The 14,793-nt window shown below is 42.9% G+C and overlaps 1 long non-coding RNA gene across 3 annotated transcripts; it reads left to right on the forward strand.

Moving 5' to 3' along the window:
- The first annotated feature begins 9,188 nt into the window (after positions 1-9,188).
- LOC123614905 (uncharacterized) lies at positions 9,189-14,732 on the forward strand. 3 transcript variants are annotated; one of them, XR_006722405.2, is made up of 3 exons: positions 9,189-9,335; positions 10,036-11,353; positions 11,465-14,732. It is a non-coding gene; the product is annotated as an uncharacterized LOC123614905 (long non-coding RNA). The 3 variants fall into 3 exon arrangements; XR_012509167.1 differs by having other exon boundaries at positions 9,206-9,335; positions 11,172-11,353; positions 11,465-14,729; XR_012509168.1 differs by lacking the exon at positions 9,189-9,335 and having other exon boundaries at positions 9,354-10,979; positions 11,172-11,353; positions 11,465-14,729.
- The last annotated feature ends 61 nt before the right edge of the window (positions 14,733-14,793 follow it).

A 14,793-nucleotide genomic window follows, 5' to 3' on the forward strand; every position in this document is an offset into this window, starting at 1 on the left:
TTTAAAAAGCTAAAGATCTAATCTGTTCTTAGAAACAATAATTAGTACACATATGAAAACTAAAAAAAGTGCAATATACTGTTTATATGTGTTTACATGCAATATAATGTGTATGTGCAGTCAAACTGTAATAATTCTACATAATAAAACTGGAAAAAAATGCTCTGACCCTCACAGTCCCCAATAAGTTGCAGAGCACTTAGTAAGTATATAAAAAATATTCTCTTAACTAAGAGGTTCACTGAACAAGAGGAGGTGAGAGTATCTCCTCTTGGCATCAGTATTATGTGGCATCAGTATTTGGGAGAAGTTGGGGAGGTTGTGAGCAGGGATGACTCCTTTAAAACCTCTGTTTGTGTATGTCTCCCCCACAGAGAGTCCTGCTGAAAATAAACATAACCTGCCTTATGTGTCTCCACCATGGGAGGGGCATAAGGCAAGGATAAGAACTAGTTTCTCTGGAGGAGCTTTTCCAAAGGATACCATCTATTTACTCAGCAAATATTTGCTGAGCAAAATGGGAGGAGGAAGGGCATTCCAGGGAGAGGGAACAGTTTGAACAAAGCTAAAGAAGAGGGAAAATCAGGGTTATGTACAGGATCTAGTAAGTAGAAAAATTCAGGCGATAAAACCTGAAAGGCAGGAGGGAACCGATCAAGAAGAGCTTTGAATGCTTGGCAAAGGACTCCAGGCTTATTTCAACAGGCAAGAGAGCATCAAAGAAAGATTTTGAGCAAGAGATGGACAGAATCAAAACTGCTCATTAAGAAAATCAATTTGATTGTAGTGCCAAAAATGTACTGAGATGCAGAATTATCATATAAAGCAGTCAGCAATGATTGAGTACTTACTATGCATCCAGCACCATTCCAAGCCCTTTATATATATTGTCTCATTCAATGAAAGTAATAGACGATGCATTTAAGATTCAGTGCCTGGCACACGCATGGTGCTTGCCAATCCTCACAATCACCCTGTGAGTTGAATATTATTATTACCTCAATTTTACAGATGTTGCCTGAGGTTTGAAGAGGTTAAGAATATTACACCCAAGGTCAAGAACAGAGATAAGTGGCAAAGCCAGGACTTAAACTCAGGTCAGTCTGACTCCAAAGCTGACTCTTAAGTGAGGGAAATGTTAGGGAAAAATAGTGAAAGTCCCAGTAAGTGATGATGAACCGGAGGAGGGACAGGAGAGAAGCAAAAGTGAAAGTGTATGTACAACTGAATTCTGCATACATAGTAGACATGACATGGTAAGTGACAGACTATTGGGAGAGAAGGAGTGGTCAAAGATGGCCCAACGTTTGGAGCCTGTGTGACCAACAGCAAGGTGGCACTATAATGAAAATCAAGAACACAAAAGGCAAAGTAAGCTACAAGGATTTAAAATATGTTGAACTGATATGTTGATGCCATTATCAAGTACAGATATCTTGCAAGGATTTGGAAAAAAATCACCTTATTCCTTACACTCTGTTCCTCATTTATAATTTCTCATTCTTTTCTTTTTAAAAAAAATTATTGTAAAATACATGCAATGTAAAAGTTACATATTAACCATTTTAAGAGTCTTTTTTTTTTTTTAATTAGCATATAAAATTGACTTCTGGTTTCTGGTCCAGCATGTAAGGAGCTTGAAAGTCATCACTCCATCCTAACACCAAGGAAAAAGCTGAACAAACTGAAAAATCAGCAACTCTTCTTAGATTCTTCAGGTCACAGGGCAAACTGCTGCCCCCAAGTCGGAGACGCAGACAGGCAGATACAGAGCATCACTACTTACCAGAACAGGAATTTCCGTGAAAACCTGTATTGGGGCAGGACAACCCAAAATGTAATTAACGAATTGCTAGAGGTTCAGTGCGAACAAGCCTGAGAGTTAAAAACTCCAGGGGGACCAATCAGGGGTCGGGGGGGGGGGCATGCTTTTGTGAGTTTTAGCTGTAGGAGCTCTACCAGGTTCTCACAGACAATATCAGAGGAAAATCCCCTCATGCTTCTGGCAGGGGAAGGGGAAAAGTGACCATTCTGAAATATGCCAGAGCATTCTTTCTGTTCTTAACAAGGTCTGCTCTCAAGAGAATCTATTTTACCAAAGCCTAACTTATTGGGGTTTTATCAGAGTCTAATCAACTTGGGGGAAGGGAAATACCCAACTCCAGCTCACTCTAGCCATTCTGTTCCACCTAAGGGGAGAGGAAACTGAGAAGCACACGTGAAGTTCACAGGCCAGGGGCACAGGCTCACCAAAAGCCAAAGATCGATTCATAGGACTACAAAATGCTTACCCTTCCCCCACATCTTACCACCACAACACTAAAGGCCTATTTACCTTTTATTCAGTACATCATGTCTGGCTTTCAAACAAACAAACAAACAAACAAAAATTGCATGGCATACTAAAAGGCAGAAAACATAGTTTGAAGAGACAGAGCAAGCATCAAAACCAGACTCGGATATGGCAGAAAAGTTGGAATTATCAAACTATAAATGTAAAACAACTATTATTAACATGCTAAGGGCTCTTAATGGGAAAAGGAGACAGCATGCAATAACAGATGGATAATGTAAGCAGAGAGATGGAAAGTCTATAAGGAATCAAAAAGACATACCAGAGCAAAACTACAGTAACAGAAATAAAGAATGCCTTTGATGGGTCCATTAGTGGACTGGATGTGGCTAAGGAAAGAATCTCTGAGCTTGAGGATATGAAAATAGCAACTTCCAAACTGAAAATCAAAGAGAAAAAAGACTGGAAAAAAATGGACCAGAATATCCAAGAACTTTGAGACAACTACAAAAGGGGTAACACTTGTATAATGGGAATACTAAGAAGAAAAGGAGAAAAAAACAGAAGAAATATTTGAAGCAATCACAGCTGAGAACTTCCCCCAAATTAATGGCAGATACCAACCACAGATCCAGAAAGCTCAGAGAACGCAGAGCAGGTAAATGTCAAAACAAAACAAAACAAAACAAAACAAAACAAAACAAAACTACATCTAAGCATATTATGCTCAAACTGCATAAAATCTAAGATAAAGAAAGAAATCTTGAAAGAAGTCAGAGGTAAAAAACAAACAAAAACACCGTACATATACAGGAACAAAAAGAAGAATTAATTAGACTTTTTAGAAACATGCAAGCAAGAAGAGAGTAAAACAAAATATTTAAAGTGTTGAGAGAAAAAACCCCATCAACCTAGAATTCTGACCCTTGTGAAGTTATCCTCTAAAAATAAAGGATAAATAAAAGCTTTCTCAGACAAACAAAAATTAAGGAAATTTGTTGCTTGTAGGTCTTACTTGCAAGAAACATTAAGTTCTTCAGAAGGAAAATGATATCTGTCAGGAACTCAGAGCTACGTAAAAAAAGGAAGAATGTCAAAGAAGGAGCAAATGGAAGTAAAATTAAAACTTTAATTTTTGCTATTCTTAACTGACCTAACACATAGCAATTTGCTCAGAGGGAGGAATCAGCAATATTTTGTTATTATAAGATACTTGCCCTATTCCTGCAGTGATAGAGTGTTATTTGAAAGTGAACTTAGATTAGTTGTAAATATATATCGCAAACTCTAGGGCACACTAAAAACTCTTTTAGAAGAAATATAATTGATATGCTAAGAAAAGAGAGAAAAAATGGAATTATAAAAAATAATCAATAAAAACTACAAAAGCCAGAAAAAGACTTTAAGACAAGAATAGGAACAAAGAAAAAGGTAATGAATTCAAGATAGTAACAAATATGGCAGTATTAGTCCAACTATATCAACAATCACTCTAAATGTCAATGATCTTCTACTCCAATTAAAAGATAGAGATTGTCAGAGTGGATCAAAAACCATGTTTATTGTTTACAAGAAACCCACTTTAAATATAATATAGATTATATATGAATATAAACATAATGAAAAGTAAAGGGATGGGGAAAGATACATCATTCTAATAATAGTCAAAGAACAGCACGAATAACTTCTTTCATTCAGCATAATGCCTCCTCAGAGGTTCATCAAAATTGTTTCATGTATCAATAGTTTGTTTCTTTTTAATCTATTGCATGGATGAACCACAGTTTTTAAAATCCACTTACTTACTGAAGGAAATTTGGATTGTTACAATTTTTGGCAATGATGAACAGAGCTGCTATAAATATTCCTGTACAGGTTTTTGTGTGAACACAAATTTTCATTTCTCTAGGGTAACTACCTATGAGGACAATTGCTGGGTCATAGGGTAATATGTGTTTTATTTTATAAGAATTTGTCCTATTGTCTTCCAGTGTGGCTGCACCATTTTGCATTCCCACCAGCAATGTATTGGAACAATGTCCCACTGTATGAGAGCATCCTCATCAGCACTTGGTATTGTCAGTATTTTTATTTTAGCCATTCTAACACATGTTCTGTTATCTCATGAGGTTTTAATATGTATCTTCTTAATGATTAATGATGTTGAACATCTTCTCATGTGCTTACTTGTTTATCCTCTTTAGTAAAATGTTTAAGTCTTTGACTCATTTTTTATTGGATTGCTTGCCTTCTTACTGTCAAGTAAGAAACATTTGAGAGTTCTTTAGATAGTCTACAAATCCTTTGTTGGGCATATGATTTGCAAAAAATTTCTCCCAGTTTGTAACTTATCTTTTCATTTTTCTTAACTGTTTCTTTCACAGTGAAAGTTTTTAACTTTGATGAAGTTCAATATCCACATTTTTCTTTTATGGATCATGTTTTTCTTGTCAAGCTCTTTTCTTAGAGCTCTTTGCCTAACCCAGGTCAAGAAGATTTTTCACCTATGTTTTTTTCCTAAAAGTTTTGTAGTTTTTTGTTTTACATTTAAATTCATGATCCATTCTGAGTTAATTTTTTATATAAGATATGAAGTTTATTTTCCTCATATGGATGTCCACCTGTTACCACACAGTTTGTTAAAAATATATATATATATATCCTTTCTGCAATGAATTGCCTTTGCACCTTTGTAAAACATCAGTTGACCATATTCGTGAATGTTTACTTCCTAGAGCCTCCATTCTGTTTCACTGATTTAGGTGTCTCTCCTGTTGCCAATATCATACTGTTGTGATTACTGTAACTGTGTAGTAAGTCTGAAAATCAGACAGTGTGATTCCACCAAATTTGTTCTTCTTTTTCAAAATTGTTTTAGTTATTCTGGTTCCTTTACCTTTCTGTATAAATTTTAGAATCAGCTTGTGTACATATCTACCAAAAATCCATTGAAGTTTTAATTAGAATTGAGTTAAATTTATTTATCAATTTAGAGAGAATTAAATCTATACTCTAATTATACTGAGTCTTCTAATCCCTGAGTATGGTATGTCACAACACTATTTAGGTCCTCTTTGATTTCTTTCATAGTTTTCAGTACATAGATCCTATATATTTCTTAGAAGATTTATATCTAAATATTTCATTTATTTAGCTATTGTAAATGGTATTGGTTTTAAATTTTTGATTTCCAATTTTTATTGCTACTATATCGAAATATGACTGATTTTTATATGTTGATCTTACATTCTACAATCCTACTAATAGTTAATAGTTCTAGGTGATTTTGTGTGTGTTTGTGAATTCTTTGGGCTTCTCTGTGAATAGGGACAGTTATATTTCTTCCTTTGCAATCCATATTTATTTTACTTCTTTTCTAAAATTGTAAACAGATGTCGAATTTTGTCAAATGCTTTGTACACATCAATTGCTATAATTGTGTTTTTTTTCTTTAAATGGCAAATACAGGAATTACACTGATTGATTTTCAGATATTAAAGAAGCCTGCATTCCCTAGATAAACCTCACTTGGGCTGGTGTTTTACTCTTTTTTATTATATTGTTGGATTTTATTTTCTAATATTCTGTTGAGGATTTTTGTGTCTATGTTCATGAGAGATTTCACTTGTAATTTTCTTTTCTCGTGATGTTTTTCTGGTTTGAGTATGACACCCTATAAATGAACTAATTCTTTATTTTAAAAAGGATAGAACCTAAGAAATAACAAGAATTCTGCAAATATCCCATAGAAGATACTTCCTGGATTCTGAGCTAGTGGCATTTGCTGGGCTGTGAATTAGATATAATTTCTTTTGTTTTGCTCCTGAATCCAAAATACAGATGACAGTCATGTTGGCTGCACTGACAACTGACTTTTGTAATCTCACTATCTCATTGCCAGTTATTAAAACTGGTCTTCCCTGCTGATGCATTTTCAGTGATTGATGCAACAAATGTTTATATTTTCCTACAGCTACACTGTTAACCTGATCTCTTTTGTTCTTCCTTTATTTTGCAGTCACACCTAGAATGGGACAAAATCCACCAAACAGCTAAGCCAGGGTCTCTGTGCAGTTCACAACTATGCAGATTTCCAAGGAGCTAAGGGCATCTCTGCTTCCTTCTCCTCCAGAAAGGTGTAAATAGTTCAGATAACCCCAGGCCTCTAGGTAAGCATGGCATTTGGCTGAACAGATCACCCATTTGAGGCCCATGGTCATTTAGGTAAAAGCCAGCCCAAGTCATTGATGTGAAGGCAGACAAAGGCGGAACTCTCTACCAGGCAGCCCCTCTCCAAGTGATGGGAGGAACAGATAAGTCAGTTATGTATTTGTTTTGTTTGATTTTCAAAAAAATAATTTTTCCTCAGTATTAAATTGATATAATCGTAATGTAAAAAAAGCCTATGAAGTAGAATGAGAAATTAAATAATAAATACACTAAAATACTTAAAGTTCATATAGTCATATAGTGCTTTTTACATGCCAGGTACTGTCTAAGCGCTTTACATATATTAACTCACTTAGTTGTAACAAAACCTCCAGTAAGATCGGAATCATTGTTCTCTCAGTTTTACTAGGAAATTGTTTGAGAATAATACGGATAGTTCTATTTGTGCAATTTTTAATACCTGTATGAAAATATAAAAAATAATATATGGAGGTAAGGTTCCTCACTCTAAGCCTGGAGCTTGGAAGTGAACGGGGAAGAGGAATTTCATTTGTGTTGCACATACATCTGTTTGCTTAGCTTTTTTTATGAGTACACATTATTTTTATCATTTAAAATTCAATTTTTCTTCAAATTACTCACCAAAAAAAAAAAAGGCAATACACACTCATTGTAGAAATTTTAGAAAATGAAAACAAGCTAAAATGAGAAAATAAAAATGACCTGTAATCTCACAACACAGAGGAAATAAGCATTTCGGTGTTTACCCTTTCGGTTCTCTTTTCTTTGTACAAACATGTAATTTTATGTTTATCAAACAATCGGTTCACACCGTAATGCTATTTTAAAAGCTGCTTTTTTTCAGCTGGCAATTCTATCATGGATATCTTTCCATGTCACTAAACAGTCCTCTGCCTGGTTGTACAGTATCGCCTTTACCATATTTTGGTCGCCTACTGCTGAACTCTTCTTTTGCTGTTGGTGGTGGAACGGGGTGATGAATTGAGCATTTAATGTGGCAGCATAACCTGATTGGGAAATCAGCCATATCTGGTTTTCTTGGCTGTGGACTCGTCAGGAAAGAATGTGAAGTATTTTCCCAACATCCTCCCAGGAGGGCGGCCAGGGCTTCCAGTCCTAGAGGTCAGAGAGGACTGGGGCTGGTTTTCCAACTAGGGAGTGGGAGCAGCCTCACCTGTGAGGCAGTGGCTTCCAGTTCCTAAGAAGAGGGTGGGGGGTGTGGGCGTCCACAAGTGGCAAAAGTTGAGATCCAAATGGAACACACACACCTCCCCCCCAACTCTCAGGGTGGCAAAACCTGGTATGGAGATAGCCATAAAGAGAAGGTTGGAAGAAAGACCACTAGGTGGCCAGCTGTTGGGAGAGGCCACTGTGAGTGGGCACTCAGCAGCCTGCCTGGGGAAACAAGAACCAGCTGCCCAGCTCTACAAGTCGGGCCTTTTGTTTGACTGTCTGGGGGGTTTTGTTTTGTTTTGGGTTTTTTTGTTTGTTTGTTTTGTTCTGTTTTGTTTTGTTTTTTTGTAAAACCCATGGAGCCAAGGGATGAAGCCCTAATAATGATACTAAACTTCTCACCAGTTGTGATGGGGCTTGGGACCAGATTAAACAAACCTGGAAAAATAAAGAATCCTGGCCTTTCTTTCCCAAGTGTTATGGCCATCATTCCTCGTTTATATGCAACACCATGAGGAACATTCATGTGACTGAATCTTTGGGTTCACCCTTGATCAATGGCTGCTCATTTCAAATGTCTTCTTGACTCCCTAAGGGGTGGCAGGCTTGCTGGGTCAATCAGCTCTGTGGATTAAGCTCCTTGCACTAAGGGACCTGAACTGGGCCAAGACAGATAAGGATAGGGAACTTGGCTCTAGTCCTTGCTCTATCACGAATGTGCTTTACAGCCCCAAGCAAGTTTCTCCTCCTCTGTGCCTCCATTTTCTGGTCCATACAGTTCTAGGAACCAGTAGGTCTTTGCCCCTTGGGAGCCCTCAGCCTGTAGGAAGGCTGGACAAACTCACCGGTAAATTAAGTGACACGTGCCTGGACACCATAATCAGCTCAGTATTTTCCCATGTGCTCCAGTCAAACCAGACTGCGGGCCATGTTCCACAACATTCTCTAAGTTTCATACCTTCATAGCCTTGTTCTTGCTTCTCCTTCCATCCAGAATGAGTGCCCCTCGTTTCTGATTATTGAAATCCTACTCATTCTTTGAGATTCAACAAAAACAACTCTCCTCCACAAAGCTACCCTCTTTCTTTCCATAGGAAGCCATCTTTCTTTCTTCTTCCACAGACATCTAATATCTTTGTCTACAGACACAGGGCACATGCTGTAGGCTCCCTGAAGGCAGAGGCTGGGCCCCATTCATCCCTACATCCCGTACAAGACCCAGCCCAGGATTCTGCCAGTTACAGTGCAGCCAAATGTTTGTGGAACTAAAACTGGGAGCTGGGCCTAGGCCCGGATGAAATTTCAGGCTATTTCAGGCCCTAGAACGGGTGGGGTATTGAGGGGAATGGTAGAGCTGGAGATAAAAGTCCTGAGCAGGAATGTGGCCTGGGCCTGACTGACTGGAAGGGCCTCTGTGCTCCCCTCCTATCCCCGCCCCACCCCCGACGCCTCCTCTCCCAGCCCCTACAGGAACAGGGACACACTGTGTACTTGGGACTCTTTCATCACACCCTTGGGCCCCTAGGACCATCACTCCACCCACGCCCTCCATGGTCCCTGTAAAGAGGGCAAAGGCCCAAGCAGATCTGCAGGAAATGGTTAGAGGGGCTGTGGAGCGAGGCCAACATCGAAGCTCCTGGACTGGCTTGGGCCCGACTCCTGCTCTTGGTCGAAAATGGTATGTTGACCCTTTGTCCGATTCTGTTTGGAGTGTGGAAGTGACATGAGCTCATGACAGAGTCTGAGAAGTCTTTCCTCACTGCTGCAGAATTGGACAAATGCTGAGGGTGGGGGTGAGGAAGCTTAACTCTTTTCCTGGGGAAGAGGCCGGGCTTGCATTGGGTAAGGTGGAAACTTCAACCCTCAAAAGGCTGCCCAGGCAGAACACCTGTGCATCGTAAAGCAGAAGAGAGGTTTTTAAGGTCTGGACAGACAGGTGTTTGGGGTAGCCTTGGGAATCCAGGTCTGCTACAAGGAGACCTAGGAGGATGAAATGGTTAATGGTTTATTGAAAAACAGGGAGAGTCCCTCCTCCAGGGGCCCAGCTGGCTGCAAAACCAGGAGCAGAGGCTCCAAGGGTGATGCAATGGGGCCCGCCCTGCACACCAGAGAGGGTGAGGAAGGCGGTTCCCACCCAGCAGCCTCCACACAACCAACAGCTGACCACTCTCTCCTGTAGCTCCAACAAATCCGCTACAGGGCAGGGCCTTTGGGGTGAAGGGAGCGAGACCCTGGCCACCTGAAATTTGGGAAACTGCAGCTTCTGCCTAGCCACTCCATCCAGCCCCAGTGCCTGTCCCGTCAAGACAAACACCTCTACTAACCCCCAGCAGGGTATCTAATCAGCCTGGTCAACCTGTTGTCTCTTCCAATTCCAGGCTCATTTCCAGGCCTAGGAGCAGGTGGCAGGAGGGGGTGGAGTGGCAGTCCCTGTGAGAAGCACAGACAGGCAATGCTGCGCCTGACTTGGCCAACTGGCACCTCCACCTCACCAGCCGTCTCTCCATCACCTTGGAACAGGAAAGCTGCCCAGGAGACAGTATTCCAGAAGCTTCTAAAAGACTCAGGGCAACTCCAAGGGTTGATGGGTCGATCTGAACTTTAGGGATGGACTGCCCTTCTCCTCCCCACCCTGGGGTCTGGGAGTCTCAGGAGCAGAGAGAGTGTGACTTTTACTTCTAAGAAGGACTCTGCAGGGTGTGGCACATGGAGAGAGGAAGGAGGAGGGCTCCTTTCTGAGAAGATATTGGGGGGCCCAGATTTTGTGATAAAGGCCTGCTATTGGACTCTAAGCCCCATGAGGACAAGAACTGTGTCTGTCTTGTTGACTTCAGATTCCCTGGCGCATACCAGAGCCGGTGCTCAATAAATAAGTGCCTGGCAAAAGACGTGGGCAGAGGCTGGAGGCTAAGGCCAGTTTCACAATTTCTGGAGTCTGCTTTTTGGTAAACACCTCCCCACAAACACAAACGCACACACACAGGGTAGAAAAGTACACAAAGTAGCACAAAGAATCATCAGAGCAGATTCCTTGAACATTGTTTACAATTACTGGATGCTTTCTCAGCCTTAACTTTTCTGAGCTGCAGCTTTGGAAACTGAAGAAAGATACATCAGGCTCTCTGGTCCAACCCAGAAAAATGCATTTGAGAAAGTTTTGAGGGGCTGCTAGACACACAGCAGCCAGTTCCGGAGCCAGGCTGTGCCAGGGAAGTGGCAGCTGCTCATGGCTGGGGCAGGTCCAGTCCCCCTTTTCAAAGAAGGACAATCCTAGTGCAAACAAGTACTGAGGACCAGCAATGACAATCTTTTTCTGCAGCAAGTGAGTTTCCGCTTTTTCTTGTCATTCTGGGAAGCAGGGCACAGGGAGAGTTCCAGGTTCTAGAAAGTAACTCCTTTCCCCTCCAGATTTTTAGCCTGGATCCACATCTTTGTAACTGACATTTGCACAATACTTGCAACTTTTTCAAAGCTCTTTTATATTTATTGTTTTGTTGTACTGGATCATGGCAAGCCCCAGATGGAGAGCTATCACCCTGTTTTGCGTGAGGAAACAGAGGTCCAGAAAAACCCAGAATTCCAGCAGCCAAGTTGGTAGTACAGTCCAGACTTGAAGCCACATCTCCATCTGCCCAGATGCCCAGCTTTCCTCCACACCACACAGCCTCCCCATGAGTCAGTCATCATGAGTTCCAGGTACTGGACCTCACATCCCCTTACAGCAAATACGTGCCTTCCCCTAGGCCCTGTTTATAGCCCGGACAATTGACCCCACTGCTTAACATTTTTGCTCCTTCTCTCTGGCAGGACCTGGTGCTGAGATCCAACCTTGTCCATTTTGCTTGAAAGCCATTTCCACTCTGACTCCTACCCTGACACACACTCTGTTTATATTGCACCGAGTTGGAAAGAACTCAAATAACGATAGGAAAACGCTTAAGTAAACTCCTCTGGCAACAGGATGGAACCCTTGGGAAGCGCTGACAACGACAAGTATGTGAAGGTCTCTGTATGTAGTAATGTGTTTTGGGAATATTGTAATTTGACCAAAGCAGAACCCAAGATGACATGTACATATCAATCACAGGTATGCAAAAGTAAGCTTCTACAAACTGATAAGAATCAGAAGTGAACTTAGAGAGATGTAAAGAGATATTTATCTTCACAGGTTTTTCTTTCCTCTAAAGATTATGTTCAAAGTAATAACAAACAGTAAAATAAATAGTGAATAGGATCATAATAAGCAGAGGAGGAGACAGAGAAGGAGGAGTCCTCAGCCCTTGGCTCTGGGGAGACTCTTCCCGACAGGGCTGGGATTGCAGATGGGGAGAGGAGGAGGCTGGAAGTGGGGAATCAGGAGCCGTGGGAAGTAGGAGCCAGATCTGACTGGGAGCCAGCGCCTGGAGCCACCAAGATGCAGCTGGGAGTCTTGCCTTGGGAGTCTCTCAGGGCCAGCAGGGCAGATTAGCAAAGGACGCCCTTCACACCAAATACTATGGTCAATGGTGCCTCCCAGGGCTGTGCAACAGGGTGGCTCTGGGTCAGAAAGAAAACGTCTAAAGTGGGGCCTGGAATATGGAGATGAAGTGGCCACAGGCAGAGCACAGCCTTGTTCTGCTAGGGCGCCGGACGGGCAGGGAACAGGAGAGTGTGAAAGTGACAACCCAGGCTCCCTGGGGACTCTGAGATGATGGTGCACTCCACGGAAAGATCACGCTCAACATGTCTCAAGCTCACTCCTTATCTCGGCAGCCCCTCTGCTAGACCTGCTTCTTCTCCTCCTCGTGGTCACCATCCTGGTGGACGCCACCACCACTCACCCACGGCCCGCCAGGCTCGGCAGGACCTGTCTCCGGCTGCAGCTCTCACTCCACCCCGATTTGCACCCTCTGCCCCACCCGCACTGAAATCTTTACAGTTCCTGTAATGTGCCAGGCTGTTTCATTGCCCTGCCTTTCTCCAGGCTGTTCCTTCAGCCTGGACTCCCTTCCCTGCCTTGTCCAGCTGGTATTTGTCAGGAGTCGGCTGGAGCAGCATCTTCTCTATGAAGCCTTTGCTGCTCAGCCCTCATCCCACCCCCATCGCACCCAGGTAGGGATCAGTACTTCACTTGTCTCTGTGGCCCCAACATCTAGGGCTGCTCCTTGCACAGCTTCAGCACTGTATATTTTATGAATTAAAAAAAATGAATGAATGTGGAGGGGAATCTTGGGGGTGGACAGAAGAGTGAATTTGATTAACCAGCCCAAGCCCACATATTTCCAGTGACAATATCTTCCCATTCATCTCTATCCTCAGGCTACTCCTTTCTAGAGCAGGGTCCCTCTGGTCTCTAGGCCCCTTGGAGACTTCCCCCCACCACACACAACACGTACACCTGTCCTTGGGTCTCTTGTTCTTCTCAAACATTAGTTCCCAGTCACGTCTCTCACTGTGTTGCTCAGGGCAGTGAGCCCTGACTCACTCACCTGACTCAGCACAGAGGCTCAGCTCAGATAGGTGGGTGGGTGGGCGGGCTGTTAGCCAGACCCAGAGCCAGGTTGGGTGGGAAGGTCATTTCTTCCATCCGTGAGAGGTCATGCCTGTAGCTGGGCCATGGCGCCATCTAGGAGTAGGGGTGGGGCAGCCGGCAATGGTTGTCACACATGCTATGTTGACATACTCTCTGACTGGGTGAGCTCTTTGATCCCCAGACTATGCATGACAGATGGCAGCCACCCAGGTCCTCTGCAGCGGGCTGGTTTCCAGGAATGCCCTTGGCTCTAGCCTGGTGTGAACCAGCTAGGCCTGCTGCCTTTCCACCAGGGCAGGGAATGCTGGCCCTCTGGCCTTCCATGAAAACAACCCGACTCCCTTAGGTCAGCCTCCCCAGCCTCCCCTTGGGCCAGGCACTTAGGTAAGTGGAGTCATACCTGCTGATCATCTTGGCTCAGACTGCAAAGGTACTGCTTACTCAAGGCCTGGCCCAGTCTTCACCATCCTCAGCAGTGGCAGCAGCCAATTCTGTGAGCCTAGTGTGAGGGGAAACCTGTTACTTGGTTCAGGAGGAATAAAAGGAGGCTGAACCTCAGTCCCCAGCAGTCTCACAGTCTGAATGCTAATATGCATGGCAGAGCTGGGGTCTGAGAAACAAAGCTCTCAGCCAATGGGAATTTTGAAAATGAAATCCAAAAGACAGAAATACCTGTGCTCCCCCCTCCCCCCAATACAATAAGTCACATGCTTTCCTATTCAAGGGATGTGGAGTTTTCACCTCTGTTCCAACTGGCTCTGCCTCTGTTCTCTAAGCAGGCAGCTCTTATCCCTGGACTCTGACAATAGTTTGGGCAAACCCACAGGATGAAATCCACTTCAGCCGTATGTCCAGAGTCCTCAGTGGGCAGGTGCAGCTCCTGGCCCCACTGGGAGGTAAGAAAACAAGTGCCAGTTTGGCACCCTTACGGATAAATCTGGTGTTCTGTTCCCCAATCTCTTCTCCTTTCCGCTGCAGGAATATCTCTGAGAGGGAAATCGAGGAGCTTAAAGAGTGGGCAGACAAGAGAATCCTAACAGTTAAAGATTAAGAGCCACAGAAGTGTGCATCTTTCCAGGCACTTCTACAGCCTACTTGAAACAGGTAGCCTCATGGGAGTGGGTTGCTGGAACATGGGCTTCTCTAAGACTTCAGGGGCCCCAGAAGCAAGTATTTCACACTCTTCCTAATCGTGAATACAAACTAGTGGGGAAAATGTCACTTCAAGCCACAGCTTCTTTCTTGAAAGAGGTGACCCTGCCAGACACCTGGTGGGTTTCTGGATATAAAAAGATGGGACAGGAGGAATTTAGGAAAAGGGACCTGGGAAGACTTGAATATTCAGCAGAGTAGAGAGGAATCTGGCTTCCCGGAGTCAGTCGAGGAGGAGTGGGGGAAGGGAGTAAGAGGGAAAGCGAGATGAGATGGCTGGGGTCTCCGGAGCTCTGTTGGGGGTGGGGGTGGCTAATAAGAAGTCCCCGGTGACGAGACAGCCAAAATAACTTCTCAGAACATTTCAAAAATGTGACTTCAAATTGTTTGTGGTGTGATGTAATCTCTCCCTTGTGGTCCACAAACCTTCATTAAAAGTTCTACTACATGTTACAGCATTATTTTTGTGGTT

This window comes from Camelus bactrianus, chromosome 9 (assembly GCF_048773025.1).
Source record: "Camelus bactrianus isolate YW-2024 breed Bactrian camel chromosome 9, ASM4877302v1, whole genome shotgun sequence".
Classification (NCBI taxonomy): Eukaryota; Metazoa; Chordata; class Mammalia; order Artiodactyla; family Camelidae; genus Camelus; species Camelus bactrianus.